General features: G+C 35.9%; 1 protein-coding gene across 3 annotated transcripts in view; it reads right to left on the reverse strand.

Annotated features, from left to right (window-relative positions):
* Oatp74D (Organic anion transporting polypeptide 74D) overlaps positions 1 to 22552 on the reverse strand; it is a 163680-nt gene that overhangs the window by 32912 nt on the left and 108216 nt on the right. Inside the window, exon 1 of one of the 3 annotated variants that reach the window (XM_065366526.1) lies at positions 19877 to 19921. The exons of the other annotated variants lie outside the window; for them this stretch is intronic. The gene's annotated coding sequence lies outside the window, so the exon portion shown is untranslated. Of the gene's footprint in view, positions 1 to 19876; positions 19922 to 22552 lie in introns of those variants that run through there. 3 annotated transcript variants of the gene reach the window in all.

Here is a 22552-nt window from a genome sequence, read left to right on the forward strand (position 1 = left end):
TTGACTCGATATTTCGACGCATGTATTATTCGCCAAATGTGCCAAAATCTGCAAAATTGGCCACAAGCGAATGCCTCGATTGCAAGCACAATAAGAACTTTGGGCAGAAAAAGAAGCTAGAGTATGCTCAAATTGAGTCTTATGGCATAGCAGATGTCTTGTCAGCTGATTTAATTGGCCAAATCGCCAACAAAGCCAAGGACCCAAAATACATGCTAGTAGTAAAGTGTGTATTTACTGCCAAAGTATGGCTCAAAACCCTGATTGTGGCAACCAAAGAAGAGGTCTCAAAAGCGATGAAAGAGATACTCGAAGAGATAAAGAAACTGGGGCACAAGGTGCGCAAAGTGATCACTGACAATGGTACTCAGTTTGTGAGTGATACCTGGAATGATTTGCTCAAATCCTATGGTGTAAAAATTGGCCACACCACCAAGTACAATCCACAATCAAGCTTAGTGGAAAGAACAATGAGAATAATTGGCGATAGGCTGAGAGTAAAAATCAACCAATCAGCAGAGGACTTCGATTATACTCATCATGGTTGGCACAAATATGCCAAGCAGGTGGAAAATGAAATAAATAATACACCTACTGAATTCGGAGTGAAGCCAAATGAAGTTTGGGGAATTCCTGATAACTTGGCTCAAGATTTGCCAGTACCTAACATTGGAATAAATGCCAAATTCGAATTGAGTAAATTACGAGAAGAGCAACGTGCCAATAATGTTCCGTCTATAACGTCAGAAGAAGCTCTAAAACTCAAAATGGATCAAAAAAAGCTCATTGTTGATAAAAAAGGATTTGTCTGGGTAGCTGTAGATGGAGCTTGTTCCCAAAATGGCACAGATGAAGCAATAGCGGGTATCGGAATCAGTTGGACACCTAGTGGAGACTTCAACGTTTCGGAAAGAGTTGTGCACCCAGAATACAAAAATTCGAATAATTTGGCAGAAATCATTGCGTTGATAAAAGCGATGGAAATTGCCCTAAAAAACCAGATAGAGAAGCTCAAAGTATTTTCGGATTCTAACTACTTGGTCACTGCAGTAAATCACAATTCAAAGAGATGGGTAGAAAATAACTGGAAAAACACCAACAAAAAACCAGTTCATCACAAAGCAGCATTCCAGCAGGTCATTGAACTCTCTAAAAAATTCAAGGAGTTCGAGTTGAGACATGTAAGGGCGAGAAAATACGATCATAATAATTTCGTAGCTGACAAATTGGCCAGAAAGGCTGTATATACCCAAGAAGTGGTTGATGAGAATATTGAAAATATGACCCAGCAGCAGGCTTTAGTGAATTTCATTCGCAAAAAAAGAATGCAGCAGAGAATAAATAATGAGGTCGCTTTCAATAAATTACATGGGCCCCCTACCATTTTCGAAAATGGTGAATTGGTCATGTTAACTTCTCATCGTCTGTCATCATATGAAAAAGGACTTTCAAAAAAGCTATTTCAAAAACGCTATGGTCCATATACAGTCGAACAGCATGTAGGTAGCAATTGTTACATGGTCAAAAATGTAGCTGACCCTACCGACGAGCAGATTGTTAACACTCGCCAAATGACGTCATACCTCAATAAAAACCAGTTGGAAGAGCTCAAAAATGACCTAAAGCAGAGATCAAAATTCGACAACAGAGATTTGGTGGAAAAAATCAGAGATTTTTCGAAGAAAAAAACCACAAGTCAAAATGCTGAAATGGAAGAAGAAAATACTGATGAGGAGGAGGTCGATGACCCCAGAGATCCGGAATATTTACCAAGAGGTTCGCGAAAGCAGCCTGAAAAAACCCTGGAAAAAATTCGCCAAAATTGCGAAGCAGAGAGACCTAAAAGAGATGTTACAAAACACGATGCAGAGTTCCGCCAGATAAAAAAGAGATTACGAAAAAAGCTCCCCCCCCCTCCTAGAGAAAAAGCTCGAAGATTGTCTCAAACAAACGTTTCCGGACGAAGAGGAGTACAAAGAGAAGAGGGAAGCGGCGCGGGAGAGATATGAAACGCGTTCGAGAACGAAGCAGGTACCTACCAACGTTGAAAGCTCGAACTTGCGAGATAAAAATGCACCGGATGGCCGTGATAATCCTCGTAACAAAAAGAAGCGAAAAAAGACCTTGAATTTTATTCACTTAGAGATGTTGGAAAGTTTCGAACGTGCATATTTTGTGAAAGCTTTCACAAAGTATCAACCCAAGGCCAAACTAAGTGAGAAATGAGCCTTTGTTGCGTTCAAGGCCAACTACTTTTAGCATGTATGTAGCTTAGTATATTTCTATCTCCGAGTGCAACATTTTGATAAGATTAAAGTTGAGATAATTTTAGCTACGTTACAGTTTATTATTAGAATTGCCATTTTGTAAAAACTCACCTATTGATAGCAAACTTTTGGTGCACATATTAAAGCTTTCATTCGTGATTTGATGTGCCCAGATAAGTAGTAATGTGCATTTTTCGCAATAGTGGTAATTAGTGCTAATTTAGGCGTTGTTATTCAATTTGTTATTAGAATTTTTTTTTTTTTCAAGTTGCACTCTGGATAAAATTTAGTTTTGTGTAATCTGTGACTAATTTTATTTTAATTTATTTTTCGACTAATCGTAACTATTAGTTGACCTAGTTTTAGAATTTTTCTTTGTAAATTATTTTTTTTATTTATTAGAGAAGTTTAAAATTCGTTTGAGTGTGCTTGAAGGAATTTTGAATGAGGAATTTTTGTGATAAAAAGCAAAAATCAGAGAAGTTCAAAATTCAAGTTCGAGGGAGAGCCGAAAATAATGCGAGAAGTTGCTGAATTGCGAAGAAATCAGAGAAAACGCAAAACCAGAACTCAGAAAAAATATCATCTGGCCAGCTGTCGGTGAAATTAGCTCGATATTCTTAGTTGTCCGTGGGAATAGCGAAATCTTCCCAGCTGTGTGTGAACATAGCGACGAGTGGCCAGCTGTCTGTGACCATAACATGACACTGATAAGATGCAACACGAGAGAAAAACGAACGCAACACGAACTAAATCTAAGAAGATCACTTTGTACACGTAAATAGAGATGTGTAAACGGGGTACTTACTGCAGCAGAGATGATAAAAAAGGGTCCCGGTTCCAGCTCCGAGAAAACTTCCAATTTGGAAAAATGTCAGCTTGCTGATAACAGAGAGGTTGAAAAATATCACCAACACATTAGAGAAAGATTTAATGTACCTGTCAATCTGATGCTTTTGCGGTCATTGAAGTATTTTTCCGGTATGTCTGCTCAATATGGATTCTGCAGGTTGGAATTTGGATCATCTCTAATGGAATTCTGATTGGCGTTGAAGTGCAACTTCTCTGATGCATTGTAAGAAGAAGGAGTTGATGCAGCATCACTGGAATAATAAAGAAAAGAATTAGCAACGTTCAATATACAAGATTAATCAATCAATCTACTTAAACAGAGAAAACGTAAACTTACCAAAGGTGAAGCTGCTCTTGGTGAAAACAGTCATCTCCGTTCGGCTCCAGTGAGCTTATTTCGATGTTGATTGAATCCGGGAAAGTTGCTGCGGAAAGAGAAGAAAGTCCCTGTTTAGCTCAACATCAAGAAATACAACTTGGAACGCGTAATTAATTAAAAAGTACCTGTTAATTACTCCAGCAGATGAATTCGTCGATTTCGTGTTGGTAAACGTTTGTTATCACACTGGCAGAGCTTTTTACCAGTTGCGCATTTTTGGCCTTGCGTCGAACTAGATGATATGCAGCTCAACGCGTATTTGTATTGCAATTCTCATGCAATTGCGTTTTTTTTGATTTATTTTTTGAATTTACGTACCATATCTCTGCTCTTTGTGTAAATATTTTGTGTTTGTGAATTTTGTAGCACTTTAGCGACTAAGATGTGATTTATTTTAGTACGACAAATTGTTTGCATCTAAGGCAATTTTAAAGTCGCTAGTGCCGTGAAAAAGCAGCAGAGATGTTTTAAAATTGGAAATTCGACTTGTTGGAAGTCATGGATGGATGCCGAAGAACCTAGCTATTCAACATCTTGGAAGCTGCGGGTTCATAGAAGCGGGGCAGAGGGGCCCTACCGTCCGTTGTCCGATTGGCCAATTTTTGGCTTCAATGATCCAGCATCTCCGATGTCCACGCTGTTCAATGGAAGCGGGGCATATGTACCGGTAGGGGATGCGCCCGCAGCTTCCACCTAGAGGGAAGTTGTGTTCCTGTCGGAGTGGCAGCACTGCTTACGAGTAGTGCACTCTATCGAAGTAGTTCGAGATGCGCCACTCCGAGCTTCGAGCTTTGAAAGTTCGTTAGGTATATTTTCACTGGTGCTAGCGTAAGGTAGCAAGTTCAGAGCTTCCGCTTGTAGTCGATACTACAAGTGTATTTTATTCAATAATGTGTAGTGTGTTTTATTATAAGTCTTCGCGTGTGTTATACCAGAGAAGTGAATAAAACATTACGAACATTTAGCGGTCTTATGATCATTTATGAGGTGTCTCAACATCACTGCAATTTGATATCTTTCGCAAGGATATCGGGCAAGTTTTAGGTTCCCTGGGCTTACTATATGCACGCTGGTCTTGCGGAGGTCTCCGTCAAAGTAAAGATCTCCCGAACCACCACAATAAAAATAAACTTTTTCATGTTTTTTTTTTTTTCAAACGAAACAAACTTGTGTAAACCTTTCACCCTTTCAAACCAACCAACTCGAAAAGTACAACTTATAGGTCATTCTGGAGCCTACAGAAATTTTTTAATTTTTTTGTGGAATTTCTAAAAAGGTGTCAAACATGAATTTCGCACCTATAACGTTGGTTGGTGCTTCTTGGAGACCCTCTTGATTGTTTTATGTCGTTACCGCGAAACTCCAAGCATATCAGCACAAATCTGTATTTTCGATCAAAATCAAATTTGGCCCAAAAATGTTGAAAATTTAAAATTTCATCAAATTTGAATTAGAAATTAGAAATTTGGCACGTGTACTTTATTTTTTACTTCCTAAATCGATTTAAAACGATTTCAAACTGTTTCGAACAGTTTTGGAGCCTCCATCAGATTTTTGAAAATTGACATTTCCATTTAAACAATTTTTACCCTTCTTTTGAAAATTTGGAATTTCCAAAATGAAGCTAGAGGCTTCAGAATGGCTTGAAACCACCTCCAATTGACTCAGCTGGTTGAAATTGGGAAATAATCTGCTGCAAGCTCCATGAATTGCTTGACGAAACGGTTCAAAACTGTTTCCAATTGATTCGAGGGGTGGGGGGGGGTCGAAGCCACATATCGAATTTTAGCCTTTCAAGTCAATTTGACGCGATTTCAAGTTTTTAATAATTTTTCGCCATTTGATTTTCAAAAATTCACCAAAAATCGAAAAATGCACCCCGAACAATTGAAATTTTGACTGTTGATTATAGTATTTTGCATGCTCTTCTGATTTAGTTTCGTCCGGTTTAAAATTTATCTGTTTCTTGTGAGAATTTCAATTTTCTTCGGGAGATCCAAAAATGAATTCGAGCTCCTACGTTTTGCAAGTTTTCAAAAATCGACAGAATGTTGAGAAATTCAATAGCTGAATTTTCGCAGATACCTTGATTTTTAGGCCAACTGCTGATTGATATCCTTCTAAATCGAAGCTTTCTTCCAAATCCATTTTCATTTCTTAAGAAAATTTTAAAAATGTGAAAAAAATTTCCAAAAATTTTCGATACCTACACGAAGCTATAGAAAACTGAAACAGCTCACTTGGATTTTTAATCCTGGCGTATTCGAACATACCATAACGATTAATTATTGTTAATTTGCATAATTATAATCTTCTTTAAACGAAGCAAACGGAAGTATAGCTAATTCTCGAACAATGCGAATGGACAATTAATTATAGATAAGGTGTCATTCGATTTCGATGAATGGATAAATCGCATATACGTATCTATATCTACTTCATACATTTCAATTGTCTCGTTTCAACTCCATAGCATTTGTATAGGTAGAATTACGCGATGCATGCGAAAAATGCATCGCAATTTCCATTTCGCAATTCGCAATGTATTCGATTACACTTGGTTCGCACCTTCGCCTCGGTGCATTTAATCTCGAATGCGTTGTCAGCATAATTGAAAACTCATCCGCGTCCGGTAGGTAGGTAATCCGAGATGGAGGTAGTGTCTGGTCGCATAGACGTGCTAATTATTCAAATTGAAATCATTTTCATTGCCATCTCTACATATAATACCCTGGACACTCAACTGTACAATTTGTGCTGTGGCTCTACGTTATCATGTATGGTGTGAAGATTACACAGCAATGTACTCGTAATTTGGATAACGATATCGCGATAAAAAAAAATTGATTCTATTTGACCAGCGAACGCAGGGCTGCAATAAGCCAGCATCGTTTTTATGTGAAAGAAAAAATTACACTCGGTTGACATTGACCAGATTGTGTAATGATGCGAAACGAAATTTTTACTACCATTTGCCTCTCGCTCTTTCACTTCCATCTTCCTCCATCCTCTCAGATTCTTTCTCTGCTCAAAATTTAATACTTACTGCCAACTCACGTAATGTGAAAAAATTCTCTCATTAAGCTCATTTACACGTGCGCTTGCGCAGTTTCATCATCATCATCATCGTCGTTAAAATACTACGTAAAAAGTACGACTATTTTTCAATGTATTGGCCTGGCAGACTTGAACGACGAGTGATAAATATGGAGGTTTGTTGAAATGACTTTTTTTTTGTCGGTATCGCGTACGTAAATATTAATTTATTGGTAATTCTTTGCACGCGTTGTACTCTGGGGTATACTATATTACATACTTACTTACTGTGTGATGGTGATGGTCGTTTTCATTAGCACACCTCTCTTCCCTTCCTCACCTGGTGGAAGCTTTTCACCCACTGTTTCTCTCTTTTTTGTGGTACATGTAATCGTTGCTGACGATTCTTTCTCTGTGTTCTTTTTTCGTACTGCGGGATTTTTCTTTCGATAATGATTGGTATTTGGTGGTGTGAACATTGCGCTGCATTATGCTTTAGTATGCTGTACTATGTGTGTGTGCGTGTGCGTGTGAGCGTGTGTGGTGTGTTTGTGTAGGTAATGTGTACTGGTACTCGTATTAACGTTCGAGCTTAAGGTTTAAATTCGTTTTACTATAAACTTGACCTTTTGATTGGCACGGATCCGTTTCGAAGGCGATAATTAACGAGTTTAATAACACCGTGAACATGTACGTACATTTCACGAACGGATTATGCTGCGCTGCGCAGGTGCCCTGCCGCAATGTGGTGTCGTTTTGAAAAGAGAATCGAACAAATGAAAGTACTTATTTTCTAGTTATCAGTTATCAATGAATGCGAAAATTGATGGGTGCGTGAATTTAAACTAGAATTCAGTTCGTGAATTGGCCAGTGGAGGAAGAGGGAGATCGTTAGTCGACCTTTGTAATTTGAAAAAAAAAAATTGAATTTGTGATAATGAATGAACTGCAACGTTTCAAACTGGTTGGATAAATCGAGATTGATATGACGTAGGTACCTAATGATAATGAAAGAGAAAAGTTGAGGAAAATGTCGATTTTCGGTGCGCAATTGCAGAACCTTTGCGTTGGAGGTATGATGGATGGAGATGCAGTGATATTGAGCAGTTCTTAGCTTTTTGCATGGAATTTTAAATTCCCTTCAATTTTTTCTTATGAACTAGAAATCAAGCTCAGCAAAAATTTTTAAAAACTCCAGAATAGCTTGAAACCGCCATCAAGTAATATTAAGGGTAAAAAATAACTCGTCAACCGAAGCTTTCTACTTCAATTACATCAAATTTTGATTTTTTTTCATGTGAAATGGATCAAATGATTCTAAAACAATCCCCAAATCATAATTATCCCTAAACTTTTTCAATCAGTGGGTGTTTTCAGACCCAATTAAGGACCCGTGGTTGAGACAGACACCACTTAAATCAGCAGATGTGTTCTGCTCAAGTAAGGACCTGTGGACCATCTAAATCGAGTAGCTGAGCATATTGACAAGAAGCTAATCAGTCAGCAGGCAGGTTTCAGACCTGCGAAATCTTGTACTGGTCAGGTCCTGAGTTGGCCACAGCACATAGAGGATGGTTTTGAACAGCGCAAGGTCACCAGTGCTGTGTTTGTGGACCTTACTGCAGCGTTTGACACAGTGTGTCATCGGATACTTTGGTACAAGATTTATGAACTGACCAAGGACTACAAATTTACAGAAATCATCATGACGTCGACACTGCTTAAAGAATGAAGGTTCTATGTGACTTTAAATGGAAAGAATAGCACTTGGAGAAAGCAAAAGAATGGCTTGCCACAGGGAAGTGTCCACAGGGAAGTGTCCTATCACCCATCCTTAATATCTACACCAATGACCAACTGGTTGGAGGTCCTGCATGTCGCTTCCTTTATGCAGACACTTGGCACTCACAGTACAGTGTGACACATTTGTAGAGGTGGAAGACACACTGAATCAGGCAATAGAAGAATTTGACAAATACTATAGAGCCAACCATCTGAGGCCAAACCCATCCAAAACAGAAACCTGTTCATTCAACCTGCAAAACCGTGAGGCTAATAGACAGCTCAACATACAATGGGGAAACACTGCACCCAGCACTGAATCACAATGACCACCCCAAATATCTAGGAGTGACACTACAGGGTGCCCAGAAATATCGAGTACCCCAAAGAACGTTTTTCATTAAAAATATAGGTTGGCAACGTGAAATAGATGCATAATATGATTGGTGGAATGTTATCTCTCCAGTCCAACAACCAATCATGTGCTATCATTATTATCATTCACTGAGACCAACCAACGTATTTTAGTAGAAAACTTTTTCAGGGGTACTTGATATTTCTGGGCACCCTGTAGATAGACCACTCACCTACTGCCAACCCGGTAAAAAAACCAAAATGAAAGTGGCTGCTAGAACAAATCTGATCTGAAAGCTGGTAGGTAGCAGATGAGGAGCTAAACCACAGGTCCTGCATACATCAGCATTAGCACTGTGTTACTACTTACTACTCAGTTGCAGAATACGCTTGCCTAGCAGGCACTGCACGAATTGCGTCCCGAAATTACGAAAAGGCACGAATTGCGTCCCAAGAAATATTTTGCTACGCACGAATTGCGTCCCAAAGCAACCCTTTCGAAATCATTAGAATTAGACACGAATTGCGTCCCAAGGTTAGGGTGTTAAATAGGTTGGATGGTCGTTTTTAGAGAAATAGGAAGAATACGTACAAATTAACGTATACGAATATGCGTTGTCCTGACTTCGTTGGGACCTTTTTGCTTTTCTTTTTTGAAGCTGAAATTTCTAAAAAAAAAATCATTCAAATTATGAAAATTTTGAACCGAAAAAATCAACCTCCCATGAAAAATCATTGTTCTTTTACTTATAAAAGTACAATTGCTACGCTGTGACAATTTGTTTATTTGTTTTCATTTTTATAAAACAAAAAAATTCTGCTTGAGGCTTCTAGAAAATAAAAATTGAAAAATGAACATGCAAATTCTTTATAAGTCATAATAGGCTATGAATATAACCTAATGGCTAATACCCATCATATGTGTTGAGTACTTATATCAATTGGCAAAATTTTCTTCTCACTTTTATTTCACTTTAAAAAGCTCAATGTTTTAATCGGCAAAATCGGTATTTTTTTGTCATATCAGTCGGCAAATTTTTGGTCGAACACCCCCCTCCCCCAGAAAATGCCTAGTTTCGTCCCTGGAAAAAATGTTTGTAAATTTTAGCATTGGTGGTTTTTCAACCAAACCCCCCAAGCTCAATTTTTTCAGCATTTTTATTTGTTTTTATTTAAAACCCTAGGACCCTAGTGTTGTGTTTTCAATTCTTTTAGAGTTCTAGCGTATGGATGTCAAGTTCATTTGAAATAACATTGGTAATGCAAGACGTAAGGTACACCCTACTTTGTGAATAATTTTTTTTTTCTATTTTGAGCCACTTCTTTTGTCTAAAATATACCTGCCCCAGCGGACGCAATTCGTGCCTCTTTGGGACGCAATTCGAGCCTACCCATTTGTACCACCCATGGTGCGGGACGCAATTCGTGTCCAGCCGCCTAGCATGGGGATGATCAGCGCATGCTAAAAAAGTAGATGTGCCTCTGAATGAAGCCTGTTGATTGGTGACAGTGTGCCTCAGGGAACTAGATACCAGGTATGGAAATACGCCATCTTTGGTTATAGAAAAAAATTTTCAAGTTCTCAATTTATTGATAATACCGCCAATTTACGTTATTTTTTTTACCGCATATTCATTTTAATACACACAATAGACATTTTCCCGCCATTTTTTTGATTCCATTTCATTATTCGACTGAAATGAAAAAATCACATCACGTCAAAACTACGAAATCTATAACTGAAAATGGCTCAGACCAACTCCATTCACAGCTCTGCATTATCTTGTAGGGATTGCACCACCGCTGCCAGAGCAGAAAAAACTGAAACAACACACAACGCCCTACACCCCATGAATTGCTACAACAAATTACCATTACCAGAGAGCAGACTAGAATCTAGACACCATTTCCTGAGAACAGTAAATAAATTAAGTGCTCCTGCCAAAGTTGAATGCTGTCAAATCTGGAACACAGCATCAAGAAGCAATACAATGAGCGAATCACTGCCCCAAGGCAACCAACTGTTCTGAAATACAACCTCTGGAAAACGCTGAATAGACTAAGAAGTAGAACAACAGGCTTGAAATCCAACCTAAACAGATGGCACTTGGCTGACTTGGCTGATGACGATCTATGCGAATTTGGCGAGGTACAAGATGACAGACACCTTTTCAGGTGTCAATTATATGGTGATTTTGACACAGACAAACTGGACCAGACAATCGATGATGAGGGGATGAAGTTCCTCGAATATTGGGACAAGAAGGGAATTTAGTTTTAGATAGTATAGCCGACCGGATAAGAGAAAAAAAAAATTTTTTTCAGTCTTTGTCTTTTCATCTAAAAAAAATCTGTCATTTCAGGAAATGTTGGTTGGAATTTTTTTCTGCTATTGACAAGATGTTGATCAAAAAATTACCGCAAGATTTCCCACTTTCTTCAGAAAAAGCTAGCATTAAAAAAAACTGATATCCCCCCTTATCATCATCAAATGCTAGAAAAATAATGAAAAAACAAAAAAAAATTAAGACGCTTAACAATTTTAAGGAACATATTTATAGAAAAGAAAAAAATAATTTGATTTGTGCATGATTTTGATTAAGAGATTTTGAGATTTTTTCCCCAAAAATATCTGTTTTGTTTTTTTAATCAAAGTCGTGAGACTGGAACATTTATGTCATCCATCAAAACCTCAATTCCTCCATGAAAACTTCTACTTTGAAATACCTAATATTCTTTTAAGAGTCGTGCGTGGCTTGTATATCGATTAAGTTTTGAAGAAGAAAAGAATACGTCGACTTATAAACTTATTTAAACAGCTTCGTGCCAAGTTGATACTTTTTTAGGAGAAAAAAAATACGAGAGGAAAAAAAAGGGAAGGCTTCTGGTTCGCAAACAATGCAAATTAAATTCCCACGTTCAACGACCGTGGTATTTATACTTTTATTAGAATTCCCATTTGTCGGTTTTTGAGAGGAACTTGTATCTACTCTCTTTAGTGAAATTTATAACAGAAATTTTACCCACGTATTTTATTTTTGAAAGTCGAAAAAGGACTAAAATTCACTTTGAACTAAAAAATGTACCTATTGAAATGCAGTAAATTTGTTCAAAATATTGATAGAAAGTTTAAACGTTCGATGACACTTGTGCATTTAAAAATGGTTTAAATTCGAAATGCAGTGAACATTTTTTTTTAAAAACTGTAGATTTTCTTAAATGACTCCAGATTATTCCGAACAGTCACGCTTTTGGGTTCAACACTGATCCTCAGTGAGTTACTTCCTCTGGTTACCTCAAAACTGATGAACAAATGAAAAAAAAATACTCAAAACTCTTCAATTATTCAATTTTCTTTGATTCTATGGGGTGAAAATAAAGATCTTTCGTAAGTACATATCTACACGATTGTAACTTACTATCAAGGCGAGTTGTAGCGTGTGAATTGAGAGAAAAACGCTTTCCACGATTTGTCTCTCGATGAGCGCAACGATTGGAAACGAAAAAGACGAAACCGTACGATCGAGTTAACAATTTAAAAAAGTAATAAATTAATTAACAGAGGTACCGAGTACCGAGGGTGCATTGTACTCGTATATCTCTCCATATAACATATCAATTAATATGGGATGTTTTCGTAAATGAAAATTAGATCAAGGCCCGTATTTAGAATTAATTTCAGCGCGGTTACGTCCATCGCCACCGCTGATGACGTTTCGTATTTCAACGACCAAGTACTTGTACATATATCTACTCTTACTTGTACTTATAGGCTATGTAGATGTACCCTATGCTATATTATCATAAAGTACATCACACATAACATAACACATGCGTTTCTAATAAACCGTGTAGTCTTGTCATTGTTGGTAAATTTATCGATTAATTGAACGCTCGTTTATTATTATTATTATACAGCTAACCGCAGCTAACATAGCGTGTTACTGTTAACCCTTTACACATACTAGGGAACATCAAATCAGTCGTCACCCTGGCCGAGTGCCCGGCATCGTCATCGGTATCGTTGCCTTAACAATGTACATTTGTACACACACACGTCCAAAATCCAAGTCGAGAATAGGAAGTCGCAATAGGCTGTTGGTAGGTGAATGTAGCACGACAATCGGCACAGAATTTTAATAAATAATACGAGCATTTGACCAACTACGTTCGATATCCTGCTCATATGTACCTCTACCTAGCTAGAGGTACACGTCGATGTCTATAATGTCTATTCCGTTCGTACACAGTATGTTCCAAAAATTCTCAATTTCTCAAGAGTACAGAAATTATTAGAAGTGAGCACAGTTGATCAGAATGACACTCAGTTCTATTGAGGATAAGGGAGAAGACTAATTTAGCTGACTATATGAAAATTATAGTTTCAGGTATTCGATCTAGTGAAAGTACTCGTACACTGAGTTTCTGATGTTTGAAAATCATTCATTTTTCTTTCACCTAAATTTTCGGGCTTGGATAATATTTTCCAATATTGCAAGAAAAATAACGGGCTCAGCAGTTCAAAAATTTAGGAAAAACAGCAAAAAATGTAAAAAAAATGAAGGAAAATGTACATAACTACCTACATACATAAAATACTTATCAAACAACAACAACGTTTTGGTTTCCTTGGCTTTGGGAGAAGTTTGAAAAAAAAATTGAAAACAACAATTGTGATTTTGGATTTTGGAAAATCATCGATCAATTTTTGGTTTTTTGGTATTTTTTTTGTATTAAAAAAAAAAAAAACCAAAAATATCAAATGTTCAATATACCATTTTTCTCAGATTTTTCAATGAAAACACCAAAATTTATTTGATGTGATTTTGAATATTTGCCTTGAAAAATTTGTCAATTTATTTTCACTTTTGGTCACATTTCTTGAAGGGGAGGTGAATGAAAGACTATTATTTTGTGCACTTCTTCAAGTTGCTTTATACAAAATTTCAATTGTAAGTGACTTAATCACATATAGTTATTGCTTTTCCGTCAATCGGGTCATCTACACTCCCCCCCACCCCCCTGAGCTCAACTCTTATTCAGAATCGTGCAAATGACAATTTCATTTTACTAATTATTCGTTTTCATGCACCTCTGAGAAAGAGAGAGAGAGAGAAAGGGGTCAGCAAAAATTATGCAACCGATTAAAAACAATAATTAAATAATCAGACCAATAAAGATTTATCCAAAAAATTACAGTCATTTCTGGAATTTGGAACTTAAGAAGAAACATGGAAAGTCCAATTTTCAAAGCATCCTCCCAAAAAAGGACAAAAATAAAAACAGGGAGAAGGAGGGGTAAAACATTGAAATTTCAGATTCACGCTGTTTTTTAAAGGCATTTCACTAGAATTTTTAATAAATTTCTGTCACAGATTGAAAAAAAAATCATGGAATGTTTTTTTCTCGGGAACTCTGCAGAACTTATTCCAATTTTTTAAAAAGTCTGACAAGATTTCGGAAAGTTATTTTTGAAAGATGATTATATTATCAGTTTATTGATCTTCTTAAAGTTATGAATGATAATATATCCAAAATTATCCGTCATTCACCAAAAATCACCAGAAATTACCAGTTTTTTACCAAAAATTACCAGTCATTTACCAGAAATTACCAGTTATTTACCAGAAATTACCAGTCATTTACCAGAAACTACCAAAAATTACCAGAAATTACCAGAAAATTACCAGTAAATTACAAGAAATTTACCAGAAATTACCAGTCATTTACCAGAAATTACCAGTAAATTACAAGAACTTTACCAGAAATTTACCAAAAATTACCAGAAATTTACCAGAAATTATCAGTAATTCACCAGAAATTACCAGAAGTTTACCAAATTTACTGGTAATTTACCAGAAATTCCTGGCAATTTACCAAAAAATTTCCTGTAATTTACCAAAAGTTACCAGTAATTCACCAAAAAAAAACTAATATATGAGTACCCAAAAATTTTTAGCAATTAACCTAAAATTCCGAGTAATTTACCAAAATGTACCAATTAACAAAAATTACCAATAATTTACTAAAAATGACCAGTAATTTATCAAATAGAATTCCACGTGACAAGAAAATTTTGAAAATTCATCGGAAAGTCATCTTTGAAAGTTGAAATGTGACTTGATCATAACACTTCATTGATTTTTCTAAAAGGAGTTGAAAAATCGCTTTTATAAATGAAGATATCGTAAGGTTCATTTCACAAGAATTTTCATATTTTCTGCTCGAATTTCAAAATTAAAACCAGTTTTTTCGTTATTTGCTAGGTCAGTTGGGTACATTTACATACTAGTGAGGCTGCTTAAGTGATTTTCTCAAAAAAAAGCGCATATTTTATTTTTAGTTGACCATCAAACAAATAAGTAGTCCATTGAACTGCTCTCAACTGGGATATTTTTTTAAAACCTATGAATATGAATGAGAAATAAATAAAAATATGAATTTTTCATTTTAAAAATCAAATAAAACAAAAGTCCAATTTTAATGCAATATTCATCTAATGATCGCAATTTTAAAAAATTTCCAATCGCTGTTTATTTTTTTCATTTTTAAATTAAGTAAGTAGAATGTTTAAACTTTAATCCATTTTCAAAATACCACACCACGCGATTTTTTAGACACCCTGTAGTACAAGTCAAAAATTCTGACACCGCTATTGAAAGTGTTTTTTGGATCAACTCCAATATCTGTCGATAATCTCGCTGTTGCCACCATTCAAAACCCATTCAAACAATACAGAACTTTTGAAACATACTGTATCGTGTTACAGGTGATGAATTTTAATTCTCGGAGAGCTTTCCTCCAGTTTAGGTGATTCCAAAGGACGGGATAAAAAAATGAGAGAGATGAAATGAGACGGAAATAATTCGTCAGAGGTGACAGAAAATCAAAACTCGACGATGATCGATTAAAATTTGTTTTTCGATATTGAGAATTGAGATCATCGAGTTACGCAATAGAGATGAACATTCAGTTCACCTGAGAGAGGAGAGGGGAAAGGGTTATAGAAGAGATTTGCTAACTCGACTTTAAACATCCTGATTCGGGAGTATTGTACTTTATTGTATTGTTATTATGTAGTACGTAATAGAGAGGCGATATCGAGGTGCGAGTTATCACGCGCCAGTAACCTAATTCGTAATCATCTCTGTGATAAGAGAACATTTATCGATAAACGGTCAACAACTGTCGGGTCTCGATTACTGCATTTGAACGATTAACCATACGTATATTTATGACTACGTATATCTTCTCTCTATACCAATACGTAGGTCTAGTTATCTAGTAGTAAAATGGAAAAAAAATCCACCAGGAGGGCAGCAAAACTCGATATTTTCCAACCGGCAGTATTTCGCCACACACGCCGTCAATTTCAGTAAAATACGACCATTTTGCCGCACATAGCCTAGTCCTCTATATTGTCGCCAAAAAGCCTTTCAGGCAAACGACCCGTTCGATGGCTTAGGCGCGTGTACGCGTTTTTTTTCTGCCACTGTCTCCCTTTCGTCTACAACACTACTTATGAAAACTGAACTTGTATATTAATAATACCGGTTTAATTATGTATTACGAAATAGGTTAACAACTCGTGAACCGCGCCGATTGAGCTTATCGCGTATTTTTCACGTTATCTAGCGCGCAAGTACTTCGCACTATGCGATGTGTGCGTGTGAATGTACGAGTATGTACCTAATAAAGACACCCAGCTCGAGTATTCGACAGCAGAATCCAATACACCGGTTTATGGCCTCGATATCAGCAATAGGTGCATGGGCGTAGACGGGTTCTTCAAGAGTCAGAGAACTATGACTTTCTGAAATACAGGTACATATACAAATCCATGTGTTTTATAGCCATTTGCCCCGAATTCGATAAGGTACCCGTTACCCAGTATAGAAAAAAAAAATGGCAGATGAACCACCTCTCATCGCACCAGTAATTCCACTTTCGATTTTGTCCGCCATGTCGGACGCGAATCACGTGTACGACCGCTAATTCGCCACTCGCCAGTCGTGCACAGGATGTTACCAAATTAACGAGACGTTGTCGTCGTGTCGTCACACAGAAACTTGGAACGAGGAAAAAAACGAAGAAACGTAACTATTACGAACAGTAGACCAACTTTGATTCATAAATGGAGCAAAATGCATTCGTATTTTTGACTCCAGATCGTCGATCCGAAATTGAAATTCAGATATGTGGAGTGGAAAGCGCTGGAAATGGTGAAAAATACCTCGGGGCAATGATTCTTGGTCCATAGAAGCTTCGAATCACAAAACGGACGCTGTTTTTGAATTCAGCGCATCGAAAAACCATGAAATCGATATGTATGAAGTATTTTTATCATTTTTTTGGGAATTCCCCTCTCCCTCCCCTTTGTACCACCCACCCACAATACTATATTTCACCGTAAGCACCCCTTGTATACATTTCTAGGAAAAGTTTTCGGAAGATTGAAATTGAACCAAACTTAGAAATGTTGGTTTGAAGGTCTATGAGGTAGGTCTACATAGGTATCTGCCTTGAACGATTTTCAAAACCGCTGGAGTGGGGAGACGGTGGAGGGGGGGAACTTTGGAAAATGATAATATACCTTCATGCATATCGATTTCAAGTTTTTTGAAGCGCTGATTTCAAATCCGAGCACTGCTTTTAGTTTTGGTGATATTATTTATGAGGCAGTAATTTATAGATATTTTCATCGTTATCAGGGCAAAGGGAAAATCGTTCAAATGGTAAAAATGGTTTTTGGAGACTCAGCCGGAGACCTTTCAACAAAGTTCGTTCAAATTGAATAAATTTTAAGCTCGGTTTATGCTAAGAATTTAGAGAGGGGGGATGATACGATCAGACAGTTGTCGAAAATGTCATTCATGATTTGACTTTGAAAAACCTGCGTCACACGTCACACCCGTTTCACCCCTCTAAATTGACATAGAAGACTGAAATTTGGCATGTACCTACATTATTTAAAAAATTCAACTTATTCAAAAAATATAAAGAAAACTAAGAAATACAGAACTCAAAAATTGGGGGGGATTAAAAAATGAAAAAATAAAACCTAAATAAAAAGTTAGGCAAGTTTTCACTTCTGGTCAGAATCTTCTGAAAAGAATCCCCCGCCCCCCCCCCCACCTTCGGTTTCTCAAACTATATTTTATTCAATTTAAAATAATTTCAACGAAAATAATTATGACATATTTAAATTTGACCTATTAAAGTTCATCGATCTTATTTAATCAAAAAAAAACAATATTTAGGAAGTTGTTTTTTTTTTTTTTGAAAACTCACGTTATCTATCAGAATAATTCTGACATATTTGAGAAATTTTCAAGAAATCCTTTTTTTTCAAATTTGGAAAAGAGAGAGGCTCCACACAGGGAGCTAAAATAACTTGAAGGTCCAGGAGAGATTTTTTTTGAAAAGTCAAACTATCAAAAATGATTTTGACTCAAGAATTTTTTTTAATTTGAGGGAATCCATTAATGCTAATTGTAAGTTGTAGAGCTAAAATTTTCAGGAAATTTTTTCAAAAAAAATCATCCACTAAGAAAATTACAAAAGAAATTTTTACAAAAGTAAAATTCAATTTTCAACTTATTTAAATATTTCGGGGCTTATATGTATTCAATTTTTTCAAAAAAATGGTCACTCGAGTAACCAAAAAAATTCAAAAAAATAACCAGAAATTAACAAAAAAAAGTTAAAAAACATAAATTACAAAAAAAAATCACCAAAAAAACTTTTTCGAGACTGACAATTTTAGCAAGAAGTACATCTTATGACCTTATGACTTATTGGAAATTTATTCGCAATAAACTGATACTTCGTCGACGAATTTCTGTCAAAAAGTTGAGTTATTTCAAAACTTTTTGGTGAAAAGACTTACATGGCCATTTTCACACAGAAAAATGACAATGTTTGGCTATTTCCGGCAAAAAAAAAACAAACTTTGGGCAACTTTTAGAAAAAAGTGAGACATTATGATTTTTGGAAATGTAGGGGGAGAGGGAGTTCACAATTCCCGAAAAAGAGAGAGCTTTTTAGAAATTTTTGACAAAAAAGTGAAAACTCAGGAATAAAAGGAAACTTTGACAGTAGTAGCAAAAAACAAGATTTTTCAGCAATCTTCCCATTGTCCAAAAAAAATGAGACTTCGCAACATTTTTGTGAGACAGCGAAATTTTTTGGCAAAGAAGTAACAATTTTTATGTTATTTAAGAGAAAAACTAAGACTTTGACAGTTTTAGCAAAGAGCTGGGCTATTTGTCAATTTTTTGCAAAAAAAAGTGGGACTTTTGTGCAATTTTAGAAAAAGAGGTAAACTTTTTGGGAAACTTACCTATGCCAAAAAACGAAAGTTTCGAGCAATTTTTGACAAAAACGAGACTTTTTGGTTTTTGCCATATATTTTGGCCGAAAGCAAGAGTGTGATAATTTTAGCAAAGAGCAGGGATTATTCTTTGCAATTTTTGGTTAAAAAAAGAAACTTCTAATTTTTGATAATTTTGAATCAAAGTAGGACATGAAATTTTAGCAAGAACTTAGTCTTTCGGGCAATTTCTGCCAAAAAAGTGAAACTTTTTCGTAGTTTTCACCAAAGAGGTAAAACCTTTTTACAATTCGTTGATGAATAAACGAGACTTTTCGACAATTTTTTACAAAAAGTAAGACTTTCGGGCAATTTTTGGAAATTTTTTCAAAAAAGTGATAAGTGAGGCTAATTGAGGAAAAGTGAGACTCACTTTTTTGGCTTTTTTAGGTAAGAAGCGAGACTGATAATTTGAGCAAATGACTCTTTCGACAATTTTTGGTATAAAAGCGAATGTTTCGAGTAATTTTTGTGGGGGGGTGGGGAAGGTGAGACTTTCTAGAAATGGAGACTTTTTCAGCTAAAGACAGGGCTTTGAAACGTAAAACCCTGACATTATAGTATAGCCAGTTAAAGAGTATATTTTAGCATATTATTCACTTGCTGATACAAGCAGCATTTTTTCCTTTCTTCTCTGAGAAGTAACTCCAAGATTTGCAAAAAATGAATTATTGAAAATTTTCAAAAAAAATTACCTGGGGAATGGGGTTTAACACAATTTTTTTTTTGAAAATGCATACGATAGATGCTGCTTGAAGCATGAAGGATTAGGATAATCAGATATCTATGTATTTTTTTTTCACGAATAATAATAATCATATTAAAGGTACATACTTTTTTAGATTTTCTCATCCTGATATAATATCTCGTTTAAAATTCATTACTCACCTGAAACAAAAAAACAAAATTTATTCATTAAATGATTGCTAATAAAATAATATTAAAAAATACACGAGGCATACAAAGTTTAAAAGTAAGGTTTAAAGAACCTGAATTTATTGCATCCCTTTTTTTAATCCTCTCAAATGAAAAGAAAGATCGATTCTCTCATCTAAAAATTTGTATAAATTCACTCAAATGCTCTACTTTTTTCATGAACTCAACTTTTTCCAGATTTCACTAAAATGACTCAATTCCAGTTGCTTTTATTTTGAGCCTGCTCAGTTCTATTTCACTCTAGAACCAACTGATAATCTTTTTCAACAACAATGCTATAATTGTTGCTGCGATTTATTAGAACGAGTTCGAGGGCTCGACAAATTTAACTTCCTAATCTCTAGAAAGCATTATCATTCTTTAAAATGCACTCTGGTTCATGTACTCGAAACGAGAAGCACGTGCCGCTTGTACATATGTACGTAGATACTCGTAAATACCACGCTTACAAAGTAGTATTCTCCAAAAATAAAACTATTCGACGAGAAAAAGTACGATAATGCATTTGTGAAGTGCAACATGCACACATCAAGTATAGGTACTCGTATCATTAAAATCTCACAAACATTTCGATATTTATCTCAACCTAATGGTACGAGAGTTCCAAATAATCGCCCCTAGTTGACTATCTTTATCCCTCCTGATTCCCCCGTCCCTTTTCCCTAAAAACAGTAAGAACTGCAGAGATGATCATACGTACTGTATAAATGCTAATGCACACATAGATCCGATTCCCAAAATAAAACATCTCCGGTACATCGACTTATCCATTTTGCACCCAACGCAACGCCCAAAACCGATTCTAATTAAGTTCAGTCTCCCTCTTCTCGCACCAGCTGCGGACTGTGAAGGTTTGTCGATTCAATCTATATCGGACGAGGATGTGTTGATGAGTTTTTTTTTTCGACTATAGAGTCGATTTGTATGTGGTACATAATTTTGATATCTGAATGACAGCGAACGCCAAAAGATTCGCCCGGCCATGTGCGGGCGTATTTGTTAGTGCCCGGTGTACGAGTATACGAGTATGTGCCTAAATTCGATGCGCAGATAGTGTCATATCTAAAAATATTCGCTTTAGAATTTTCATTTCATTGGGTGATACGAGTATTACAGAATAGATAATCTCTTACAATGTATAATGTGTAGTATGTACTACAACTTACAAGATACCGCACAAGGTGAAAAATGTATTCACCTGCGAATACCTACCTACATTGTAGGCAAGGCAGACACTGAGACACAGACACCGACATCACACCTGCTGAGAATGCGGATTTTAAATTCTGCACAGGCAAGCGTCCGTCCGTCGTCGCATCTTTCGCACATTACTTTCTTCTTTTATTTCTTTCACTTTTTTTTTTTATTCGTTGTATGTACTAATGGGGCTGGTAGTATAATCGCGACTCGACAATACGAGTAATAATAATCGCGATCGATGGCTCATTTTGATTTGTACTTCACCTTGATGCGAGTAAGTACTTATAGCCTGCGTGTATGTGTTCTTTGTTCTGCTGATATATAATAAAAATAAATGGGTCAATAGCAAAGGCGCGTATGTTTCGATAGACATTACGCATAAGCGTCTTATTAGAGCTCGTAAATTTCGCATACGCTACATTACTTTGTTCATTCATAACTTACTTACACTCGTTTGAATTGTACAATTGACAATTATGGGGTCTTCGCGTAAGAGTAAATACTGCATGGTGTAGAGTTGAGCTTATTTTTGGGAAATGCTGGAGAAAAATTTTCATGAAGTGAACGATGAGTTGAAATTTGTTTGCTGAAGAGGCTGAAATCTGCAGCTTAAGTTGTGACTTAGGTATCCTGAACTGAATTGAGCGAAAAAATACTTGAAAATTGATGCAACAAGTTCACAAATCACCTTTTGTTTTCCATGTCTAAAATGGCACAACTTTATCAAAGATTATCGCCAGAAAATTATGAAATGGCTAAAAATTGCGAGTTTGAGGACTATTATTCAAAACTTCTAGACCACTAAACTGTAAACTCAAATTTTCAAAAAAATTGAACCAACTCATTTTGCATCTCTTTGATGAAAAAGCGAGACTTTTTGGCAATTTTTGGCTACTAAGTTGGAACTTTTACTATTTCTGGCCAATGTTTAGCAAAAAGCGAGAATTTGACAATTTTAGCGATAGAAAGCGAATTTTGGCAATTTTTAACAAAAAAGCGACGCTTCCGAACAATGTTTGAAAATAAATAAGATTTTTTGTAAATTTTTGAAAAAACGAGAAGTTTATGCAACTTTTGGAAAAAAGCAAACTTTGACTATTTTACCAAGAAGCCAGGCTTCTTTAAAATTATTGGCAAAAATGGAGGAAGTAATGCTTAATTTTTAGCAATTTTTGGCAAAAAATCGAGACTATTTTGTCAGAAAGCTGGAATTTGACAAGTAGCAATTCTTGCAAATTAGGTATAGGCAAAAATTATATTTTTTGGAAATTCTGACAAGAAAGGGGACATTTTGGTAACTTTTAGAAGCGCCTACTAAAAAAACAAGACTGCAATTTTGTTAAAAAGCGACCATTTTTTATCAAACTTTGAGAA

Source organism: Planococcus citri, chromosome 5 (genome assembly GCF_950023065.1).
Source record: "Planococcus citri chromosome 5, ihPlaCitr1.1, whole genome shotgun sequence".
Classification (NCBI taxonomy): Eukaryota; Metazoa; Arthropoda; class Insecta; order Hemiptera; family Pseudococcidae; genus Planococcus; species Planococcus citri.